Genomic DNA, 12,220 nt, shown 5'->3' with positions numbered 1-12,220 from the left:
CTGGAACACTTCAACGGATCCCGCTGATTCTGAGAATGCTTTTTCATGACTTCATGATAGTGATAAAATTTCTTTGATATCACTTCCGTTTATTGGTGAAAAAAATTGAAATTTTAAGAAAATTGAGAAATTTTCACAATTTTCAAGCTTTGAATTTTTATGCCCTTAAATCAGAGACATGTCACACAAAATAGTTAATAAATGACATTTCCCACATGTCTACTTTATATCAGCACAATTTTGGAACCAATATTTTTTTCCCTTAGGAAGTTATAAGGGTTAAAAGTTGACCAGCGATTTCTAATTTTTCCAACAAAATTTACAAAACCATTTTTTTTAGGGACCACATCACATTTGAAGTGACTTTGAGGGGCCTTTATGAGAGAAAATACCCAAAAGTGACACCATTCTAAAAACTGCACCCCTCAAGGTGCTCAAAACCACATTCAAGAAGTTTATTAAAATTCCAAATTTTTGGAAGGTGGATGAAAACAATGAACATTTAACTTTTTTTCACAAAAGTTTTAGAGCCAAATTTTTTTTTTATTTTCGCAAGGGTAACAGAAAAAAATGAACCCCAAAATTTGTTGTGCAATTTCTCCTGAGTAAGCCAATACTCCATATGTGGGAGAAAACCACTGTTTGGTCGCACAGCAGGGCTCGGAAGGGAAGGAGCGCCATTTGACTTTTTGAATGTAAAATTAGCTTGAATAATTAGCGATCGCCATGTCGCATTTGGAGAGCCCCTGATATGCCTAAACAGTGGAAACCCCCAACAAGTGACCCCATTTTGGAAACTAGACCCCTCAGGGAACTTATCTAGATGTGTGGTGAGCACTTTGAACCCCCAAGTGTTTCACAAAAGTTTATAACGTAGAGCCGTGAAAATAAAAAATCACCTTTTTTCCACAAAAATTATCTTTTAGCACAAGTTTTTTATTTTCACAAGGGTAACAGGAGAAATTGGACCCCAAAAGTTGTTGTGCAATTTCTCCTGAGTATGCTGATACCCCATATGTGGGGAAAAAAAACATTGTTTTAGTTCTCTGAAGGGAAGGAGCACCGTTTGACTTTTTCAATTCAAAACTCGGTGGAATTGAGAGCGGATGCCATGGCGCATTTGGAGAACCTCTGATGTGCCTAAACAGTGGAACCCCCCCCCCCACAAGTGACCCCATTTTGGATACTAGACCCCTTAAGGAACTTATCTAGATGTTTGGTGAGCACTTTGAACCCCCAAGTGTTTCACAAATGTTTATAACATAGAGCTGTGAAAAAAAAAAAATCTTTTTTTTTTCTAAAAAAATGATCTTTTAGCCCCAATTTTTTTTAGTTTCACAAGGATAACAGGAGAAATTGTACTCCGATACCCCATATGTGGTCGACAACTACTTTTGAAGCACAGTGCAAAGAAAGAAGGGAAGAAGCACCATATTGGAGTTCATATTTTGCTGGGCTGGTTTGTCAGTGCACTGTCACATTGGCAGAGCCCTTAAGGTGCCAGAACTGCAGAACCCCCCCATAAGAGACCCCATTTTACAAACTACACCTACAGTTGAAACCAGAAGTTTACATACATTATATAAAAAGACACATATGCATGTTTTTCTCAATATCTTACATGAAATCAGAATGAACCTTTCTCGTTTTAGGTAAATTAGGATTACCATATTTTTTAATATTTGCCAAATGCCAGAAAAATGAGAGAGAGAGAGAATGTTTTAAGGCATTTTTATTACTTATTGCAAAGTCAAAAGTTCACATACACTAAGATTACTATTCCTTTAAACAATTCTGGACTGCCCATATGATGATGTCATGTGTTTGGAAGCTTCTGATTTGTTAGGATAGGATAGGTTTTGGCAACATCTGAGTTAATTACAGACACACCTGGGGATGTATTTTAATGCACACGTGAAACACACTGCTTAGTTGTGTAGCATCATGGGAAAGTCTAAAGAAATCCAAGAAATCAGGAAAAGAATTTTGGACTTGCACAAGTCTGGCTCATCCTTGGTTACAATTTCAAGTTACCTGAAGGTGCCTTGTTCATCTATACAAACAATTATACACAAGTACAAACAAGAAGGGAATGTCCAGCCATCATACCGCTCAGGAAGGAGATGGGCTCTGTGTCCCAGAGATGAATGTGCTTTGGTCCGACATGTGCATATCAACCCAAGGACAAAAGCAAATGACCTTGCTAATATGATGGCAGAAGCTGTTAAGATTATGTCAATATCCACCGTGAAGCGAGTACTGTATCAACATGGGCTGAAAGGCCATTCTGCCAGGAAGAAGCCGTTACTTCAAAAGAAACATAAAAAGCCAGATTAATGTTTGCAAATGCACACAGGAACACAGACCTTCATTTTTGGAGACATGCCCTGTGGTCTGATGAAACTGAAATTGAACTTTTTGGGCATAATGACCATCGTTACGTTTGGAGAAAAAAGGGAGAAGCTTGTAAGTCTAAAAACACCATCCCAATTGTGAAACACGGGGGTGGCATCAACATGTTGTGGGGTTGTTTTGCTGTAGGAGGGACTGGGGCACTTCACAAAATAGATGGCATCATGAGAAAAGAAGATTATGTGGCAATACTGAAGCAACATCTCAAGACATCAGCCAGGAAGTTAAAGCTTGGTCAGAAATGGTCTTCCAAATGGACAATGACCCGAAGCATACTGCCAAAATGATAACAAAGTGGCTTAAGGATAACAAAGTCAATGTTTTGGAGTGGTCATCACAAAGCCCTCATCTCAATCCTATTGAAAATTTATGGGCAAAGCTGAAAAGGCAGGTGTGAGCAAGGCGACCTACAAACCTGGATCAGTTACACTAGTTTTGTCAGAAGGAATGGGCCCAAATTCCGACAAACTATTGTGAGAAGCTTGTGGAAGAATATCCCAAATGTTTGACCCAAGTCATTCAGTTTAAGGGCAATAGTACCAAATACTAATGAAATGTATGTAAACTTTTGACTTTGCAGTAAGTAATAAAAATGCCTTAAAACATTCTCTCTCTCTCTCATTATTCTGGCATTTTGCAAATATTAAAAATTATGGTAATCCTAGCTCACCTAAACCGGGAAAGGTTTTATTGAGAAAAACATGCATATGTGTCTTTTTATATAGTGTATGTTAACTTCTGGTTTCAACTGTATCAATGAATTCATCTAGGGGTGCAGTGAGCATGTTGACACCACATGTGCCTCACAGAATTTTACACCATTGAAGAAAGAATAATTACATTATTACCAAAGTTGTGTTTTAGCCCCAGATTTTACATTTTCACCCCAGGAAATGAGTAAAAATGGCACCAAATTTTGTCACACAAGTTTTTGCTGAATATAGAAATACGCCATATGTGACTATACAGCACTGCTTAGCCACATGGCGAGACTCAGGAGGGAATGAGCGCTATTTGCCTCCTGGAGCGCAGATTTTCCTAGAATAGTATGCAGACTTCATATACACAGCTCGAAGGGCTAGAAGAGCAGAATCCTCCCTCAAGTGACCCCATTTTGGACATCATACCCCTTTGGGAATTTATCTACAGGTGTGGTGAGGATTTTAACTACATGGGTGTTTTTCCGAAACAAGCAGCAGTGGATGTTGCCGAGTGAGAATTGCACACTGCCATTGCAGTACCCAGTACATTGTAGTGACCAGTACGTTGTAGTGACCAGCTTGTGCTTCTGGAGACATGCATCTGTAAAGTAGGCGGGCTCTCATTGCTACAGAAATGCCAAACATGGCGATGTTTACTGAGGTTTAGGCACACTGTGGGGCTCAAAAGGGAGGTGGGCATTTGTATTTGGGAGCACATAATTTGCTGAATTTCTTTTGGGGGCAAGGACAATTACGCTTTTCCAGAACCTTTGTGCTACAAAGGGTCTGCATACTTATGACCATGTGATATTTCAGTTTTTCTTTTTTAATAAATTTGCAAAAATTTCTACATTTCTATTTTTTTTCAGTCAAGATGGGGTGCAGAGTGTACTTTCATGAGAAAAAAAATGAACTTTTTAGAATTTACCAAATGGCTGCAATGAAACAAAGAGTGAAAAATTTAAAGGGGTCTGAATACTTTCCATACCCACTATATATATATATATATATATATATATATATATATATATATATATATATATATATATATATATATATATATGTGTATATATATATATATATATATATATACAGTACAGACCAAAAGTTTGGACACACCTTCTCATTTCACAAGATTTTTCTGTATTTTCATGACTATGAAAATTGTACATTCACACTGATGGCATCAAAACTATGAATTGACATGTGGAATTATATACTTAACAAAAAGTGTGAAACAACTGAAAATATGTCTTATATTCTAGGTTCTTCAAAGTAGCCACCTTTTGCTTTGATGACTGCTTTGCACACTCTTGGCATTCTCTTGATGAGCTTCAAGAGGTAGACACCGGAAATGGTCTTCCAACAATCTTGAAGGAGTTCCCAGAGATGCTTAGCACTTCTTGACCCTTTTGCCTTCACTCTGCGGTCCAGTTCACCCCAAACCATCTCGATTGGGTTCAGGTCTGGTGACTGTGGAGGCCAGGTCATCTGGCGTAGCACCCCATCACTCTCCTTTTTGGTCAAATAGCCCTTACACAGCCTGGAGGTGTGTTTGAGGTCATTGTCCTGTTGAAAAATAAATGATGGTCCAACTAAACGCAAACCGGATGGAATAGCATGCCGCTGCAAGATGCTGTGGTAGCCATGCTGGTTCAGTATGCCTTCAATTTTGAATAAATCCTCAACAGTGTCACCAGCAAAGCACCCCCACACCTTCACACCTCCTCCTTCATGCTTCACGGTGGGAAACAGGCATGTAGAGTCCATCCGTTCACCTTTTCTGTGTCGCACAAAGACACGGTGGTTGGAACCAAAGATCTCAAATTTGGACTCATCAGACCAAAGCACAGATTTCCACTGGTCTAATATCCATTCCTTGTGTTCTTTAGGCCAAACAAGTCTCTTCTGCTTGTTGCGTGTCCTTAGCAGTGGTTCCCTAGCAGCTAATTTACCATGAAGGCCTGCTGCACAAAGTCTCCTCTTAACAGTTGTTGAAGAGATGTGTCTGCTGCTAGAACTCTGTGTGGCATTGATCTGGTCTCTAATCTGAGCTGCTGTTAACCTGCGATTTCTGAGGCTGGTGACTCAGATAAACTTATCCGCAGAAGCAGAGGTGACTCTTGGTCTTCCTTTCCTGGGGCGATCCTCATGTGAGCCAGTTTCTTTGTAGCGCTTGAAGGTTTTTGCAACTGCACTTGGCGACACTTTCAAAGTTTGCCCAATTTTTCGGACTGACTGACCTTCATTTCTTAAAGTAATGATGGCCACTCATTTTTCTTTACTTAGCTGCTTTTTTCTTGCCATAATACAAATTCTAACAGTCTATTCAGTAGGACTATCAGCAGTGTATCCACCTGACTTCTGCACAACACAGCTGATGGTCCCAACCCCATTTATAAGGCAAGAAATCCCACTTGTTAAACCTGACAGGGCACACCTGTGAAGTGAAAACCATTTCCGGTGACTACCTCTTGAAGCTCATCAAGAGAATGCCAAGAGTGTGCAAAGCAGTCATCAAAGCAAAAGGTGGCTACTTTGAAGAACCTAGAATATAAGACATATTTTCAGTTGTTTCACACTTTTTTGTTAAGTATATAATTCCACATGTGTTAATTCATAGTTTTGATGCCTTCAGTGTGAATGTACAATTTTCAAAGTCATGAAAATACAGAAAAATCTTTAAATGAGAAGGTGCGTCCAAACTTTTGGTCTGTACTGTATATATATATACAGTGCCTACAAGTAGTATTCAACCCCCTGCAGATTTAGCTGGTTTGATAAGATGCAAATAAGTTAGAGCCTTCAAACTGCAAACGAGAGTAGGTTTTATGAACAGAAGCATAAATCTTACAAACCAAAAAGTTATGTTGCTCAGTTGAATTTTATTAAATTTTAAACATAAAAGTGTGGGTCAATTATTATACAACCCCTATGTTTAATATTTTGTGGAATAACCCTTGTTTGCAATTACAGCTAATAATCGTCTTTTATAAGACCTGATCAGGCCGGCACAGGTCTGTGGAGTTATCTTGGCCCACTCCTCCATGCAGATCTTCTCCAAGTTATCTAGGTTCTTTGGGTGTCTCATGTGGACTTTATTCTTGAGCTCCTTCCACAAGTTTTCAATTGGGTTAAGGTCAGGAGACTGACTAGGCCACTCCAACACCTTGACTTTTTCCCTATTGAACCAGGCTTTGGTTTTCTTGGCTGTGTGCTTTGGGTCTTTGTCTTGTTGGAAGATGAAATTACGACCCATCTTAAGATCCTTGATGGAGGAGCGGAGGTTCTTGGCCAAAATCTCCAGGTAAGCTGTGCTATCCATCTTCCCATGGATGCGGACCAGATGGCCAGGCCCCTTGGCAGAGAAACAGCCCCACAGCATGATGCTGCCACCACCATGCTTGACTGTAGGGATGGTATTCTTGGGGTCGTATGCAGTGCCATCCAGTCTCCAAACGTCACGTGTGTGGTTGGCACCAAAGATCTAGATCTTGGTCTCATCAGACCATAGAACCTTGAACCAGTCTGTCTCAGAGTCCTCGAAGTGATCATGAGCAAACTGTAGACGAGCCTTGACATGACGCTTTGAAAGTAAAGGTACCTTACGGGCTCGTCTGGAACGGAGACCATTGCGGTGGAGTACGTTACTTATGGTATTGACTGAAACCAATGTCCCCACTGCCATGAGATCTTCCCGGAGCTCCTTCCTTGTTGTCCTTGGGTTAGCCTTGATTCTTCGGAAAAGCCTGGCCTCGGCACGGGAGGACACTTTCAAAGGCTGTCCTGGCCGTGGAAGGCTAACAGTAGTTCCATAAGCCTTCCACTTACGGATGATGCTCCCAACAGTGGAGACAGGTAGGCCCAACTCCTTGGAAAGGGTTTTGTACCCCTTGCCAGCCTTGTGACCCTCCACGATCTTGTCTCTGATGGCCTTGGAATGCTCCTTTGTCTTTCCCATGTTGACCATGTCTGAGTGCTGTTCACAAGTTTGGGGAGGGTCTTAAATAGTCAGAAAAGGCTGGCAAAAGAGATCTTTAATCCACACATGTGAAGTTCATTATTCTTGGTGCCTGAACTACTTCTTAATACTTTAGGGGGACCAAACAGAATTCTTGTGGTTTGAGGGGTTGAATAATAAATGACACTCTGAATTAACTTTTTACGTTTTAAAAAAACAAACAAAAAAAAAACAAAAACAAAATTTGCTGCAGTGCATTTCCCACTTCCAGGCTGATCTACAGTACAAATGTCACAATGCCAAGTTAATTCCGCATGTGTCAACCAGCTAAATCAGCAGGGGGTTGAATACTACTTGTAGGCACTGTATATATATATATATATATATATATATATATATATATATATATATATATGTTATATTATATATACACACACATATGCTAAACACTGAACTGCTCCCAGGGACCAAGATTTTCTGAACGGGGACAACTCCTTTAATATATACAGAGTAACTAAGCATTTGCAACAGAGTTTTATATTTTTATCTCTTTAATTGGCTGCAGATGCTGGGAGACTAGATTTTGAAACCACGACTGTTCACTCCGAGAAGTGCACAGCTCAGGAGGCAACAGTGTCCAGCTCCTAAAAAAAGCTGAAGATCTGAAATGGAATGTAAATTGGTGTGCGTGCAATATATGTAAGAGCATGTTCACACATGGCCACTAGACAGAAAAAAACAAAGACAGAAACACAATGTACAAATACCCTGAAATAAGTAAATAAACTGCAACAGTACATGAAAATAATAAAGGGTACTTAGTTAACATAATTTTGATAAAAATAAAGCGTAAGCCATCCCGCCTCGTCACGGTGACCCCCATAGGACAGTCCTAACTCTAATATTAAAAGCCTTACCATTTGTCAAGTAACATGGAAGCAAGATGGGATAGACTTTCCAACTCAGACAAAGAGTGGCCACACCCTTATATGCACTCATGCACATTAGACTGAAAAAAAGTTCAGATCTTCAGTTTTTTTCAGCTGGATAGTCTATCCCATCCTGCTTTCATGTCTCTGTGTCCATCAGTGGTTCAGTCTCTCTGCCCTTATCTTACATGTATGATGTCACTTGACAAATGGTAAGGTTTTTAATATTAGAGTTAGGACTGTCCCATGGGGGTCGCTGTGACGAGGCGCGATGGCTTACGCATTATTTTGATCAAAATTATGTTAACTAAGTACCCTTTATTATTTTCATGCACTGTTGCAGTTTATTTACTTATTTCAGGGTATTTGTGCATTGTGTTTCTGTCTTTGTTTTTTTCAGTGTCCTACTCCTGCCTGAGAGCATACACAGAGTGGAGTATGGATTGACACGAACCTAGACTTTCTATTGAATCTGTGCTCTGCTCTGTGTGTGCACCCAGGCCGGAGCTGTGCTCTCTTGTCTCCTGAGCTGCGCAATTCTCGAAAGTTTTTTGTGCAGTCGGTGGGGGTCTCAGGCCCTGCACTATCACTAAACAGCAGATAAGGCACAAAAAATAAAATGTTTAGTTACTTTTTGAGGCCAGTTTAGATGGATCAATTATCTCAGTTAACGTTCGTTCTTAGTTATGCGCAGTCCCAATTATCGGCCTGTCAAAGCAGACCAGCCATCACCTGACAAACAAGCAAAATGCTCATTCGTCATTTGTAATAATTTTTAAGCCCGCTTAAAAATTATTCTTATCGCCCGTACATCATTCCGTGTAAACAGATGACTAACGTTTCTAAAATGAGAGTAAGAGCACATTTACAATGGGCTAAAATCCTTCAGATACTAATGTTAATGACCCATTGTTCAAGATAATTTTGAGATGTGAATGGGTTGAGTCACTGAACTATGTGGCGAAGACGCTCATTCATTGACCCCAGGGACCCGTCTATCCAATGAGATCTCTCGTGTGCCACAGTGTTTCAAAGAAAACGTTCCTGGCTGAAATCATACAGCCAGTGTCTGATACTTGCTGCCTGTGGTTTGGGTAACGTGTCAGATGTCCGGTTCCCTTTAGTTGGTAACATCTAAGTGGCTTCACAAACACTTGTCTGTGCTTCCTTATATTCCTTATAGGTCCATATATATTTGGACAGAGACAACATTTTTCTAATTATGGTTCTAGACGTTACCACAATGAATTTTAAACAAAACAATTCAGATGCAGTTGAAGTTCAGACTTTCAGCTTTCATTTGACGGTATCCACATTAAAATTGGATGAAGGGTTTAGGAGTTTCAGCTCCTTAACATGTGCCACCCTGTTGTTTTTAAAGGGACCAAAAGTAATTGGACAAATTAAATAATTGTAAATAAAATGTTCATTTCTAGTACTTGGTTGAAAACCCTTTGTTGGCAATGACTGCCTGAAGTCTTGAACTCATGGACATCACCAGACGCTGTGTTTCCTCCTTTTTGATGCTCTGCCAGGCCTTCACTGCGGTGGTTTTCAGTTGCTGTTTGTTTGTGGGCCTTTCTGTCTGAAGTTTAGTCTTTAACAAGTGAAATGCATGCTCAATTGGGTTGAGATCAGGTGACTGACTTGGCCATTCAAGAATATTCCACTTCTTTGCTTTAATAAACTCCTGGGTTGCTTTGGCTTTATGTTTTGGGTCATTGTCCATCTGTAGTATGAAACGACGACCAATCAGTTTGGCTGCATTTGGCTGAATCTGAGCACACAGTATGGCTCTGAATACATCAGAATTCATTCGGCTGCGTCTGTCCTGTGTCACATCATCAATAAACACTAGTGACCCAGTGCCACTGGCAGCCATGCATGCCCAAGCCATCACACTGCCTCTGCTGTGTTTTACAGATGATGTGGTATGCTTTGGATCATGAGCTGTACCACGCCTTCACCATACTTTTCTCTTTCCATCATTCTGGTAGAGGTTGATCTTGGTGGTTTCATCTGTCCAAAGAATGTTCTTCCAGAACTGTGCTGGCTTTTTTAGATGTTTTTTAGCAAAGTCCAGTCTAGCCTTTTTATTCTTGATGCTTATGAGTGGCTTGCACCGTGCAGTGAGCCCTCTGTATTTACTTTCATGCAGTCTTCTCTTTATGGTAGATTTGGGTATTGATATTCCTACCTCCTGGAGAGTGTTGTTCACTTGGTTGGCTGTTGTGAAGGGGTTTCTTTTCACCATGGAGATTATTCTGCGATCATCCACCACTGTTGTCTTCCGTGTGCGCCCAGGTCTTTTTGCATTGATGAGTTCACCAGAGCTTTCTTTCTTTCTCAGGATGTACCAAACTGTAGATTTTGCCACTCCTAATATTGTAGCAATTTCTCGGATGGGTTTTTTCACCTGCATGAAGAGTTCCTTTGACCGCATGTTTACGTCACAGCAAAACCTTCCAAATGCAAGCACCACACCTCAAATCAACTCCAGGCCTTTTATCTGCTTAATTGAGAATGACATAACGAAGGGATTGCCCACACCTGTCCATAAAATAGCCTTGCAGTCAATTGTCCAATTACTTTTGGTCCCTTTAAAAACAGGGTGGCACATGTTAAGGAGCTGAAACTCCTAAACCCTTCATCCAATTTTAATGTGGATACCCTCAAATGAAAGCTGAAAGTCTGAACTTCAACTGCATCTGAATTGTTTTGTTTAAAATTCATTGTGGTAATTTCTAGAACCAAAATTAGAAAAATGTTGTCTCTGTCCAAATATATATGGACTTAACTGTAACAGTGCAAATTCCTGTGTGCTTCAAACCAGCCCTTGTGTAACAGAAGGTAAAGGGGAACTGGGGGCAAAGGTGACGGTGTAGAGAGTCCACTTTATATGGTGTTATTGTCTGGATTAAACCACTGATAGCGTTGCTGTTTTTAGACTAAAGGTCAGAACTATGTACCCAAACAAACATTAACCTCCAAATCAGCAACATTCAGACTCAATGTCCTGTCCTTGGTAACCTATTACCAGGACTTCATGTACCACCTAAAGTGCTGGTATGCAGACAAGATATTATAATGAATTATTAAACAAAAACAAGCAAACATAAAAAGTTAAGAGATGAAATGTACTATACACAGAGAGGTAAATGCACAAAATATTAATTTGAGCTTACAGGAAGAAGGAATGTTGTTTAAATAAAGTATATACCATAGCACTGTTTACTACTGTACCCTACAATTTATACCATTTTATTGTGTCTCCATACCATTGGTGCAACCTGTGCAACCGCGATAAGGCCCGTGACCGACCCTGCAGAAGGTACGACCGGGCCGGTATGGGTCGTTATATCAGCTGGTCACTACAGCGTGGGATATCGCAAATATTGCACGCTGCTGCCAAGCTCTGTTCCCCATGATCAAAGGGCTAACATGAAATACAGAGAGACAGATTTTCTTACGCTTTGGTTCTAAATGTTCATGGATTTCTATGAATTACCTAGTTTATTAACTGATGAAGGTCAGATGACTGAAACGTCTTTTTCTTTACACTACTCTGTGAATCAATAAATTTCAGTAAAAAGAGTGTCGGATTCTTCGATTTTTATGTTTGAAAGGGGTGGGACCCTATCTGTGTACCTACGATTTAAAGGAGTGCCGTTCTTCCTACTTACTATGTTTTATGATTTGCTATACAAAATATGGTTTTAACAGATTTCCAAATCATTGCCAATCATTTTTGGAACAGGAGTTATACTGTATGTATCCAGTTGTTTAACAGACATTAAAAAGAATAATTCCAAAATTGTATGGTAGATTTATTTCTGTAAGTTGGCTCATTGCTAAATACAGTTCCCTTGGTTCATTGCGGTAATGTGAAATATGGCAACATGTGGGGGTGCTACAAAGGATAGCCCCTTTAAAGCCCAAGACGTACTAATATGTATCTGCGCCCTGGGCTTTGAGAGCCTGATACGTATTAGTACGTCTTGGCGATCGCGCCCGCACACAGGCTGTGCAGGCGAGATCGCCGCCGGGTGTCAGCTGATTGTCACAGCTGACATCCGGTGCTATGAGCAGGGAGCGGTCCCGCACCGCTCCCAGCACATTAATCCCCGCAATTCTGCGATCAAAGTCGATCGCAGCATTGCGATGGCAAGGGGAGGTGATCGGAATACTCACCTCTCCTGCCGGCGTCCAGCGATGTC

Source organism: Phyllobates terribilis, unplaced genomic scaffold (genome assembly GCF_046119375.1).
Source record: "Phyllobates terribilis strain yellow unplaced genomic scaffold, ASM4611937v1 Scaffold_1__5_contigs__length_1240528914, whole genome shotgun sequence".
In the NCBI taxonomy this organism is placed as follows: domain Eukaryota; kingdom Metazoa; phylum Chordata; class Amphibia; order Anura; family Dendrobatidae; genus Phyllobates; species Phyllobates terribilis.
This window is presented reverse-complemented; position numbering follows the sequence as displayed.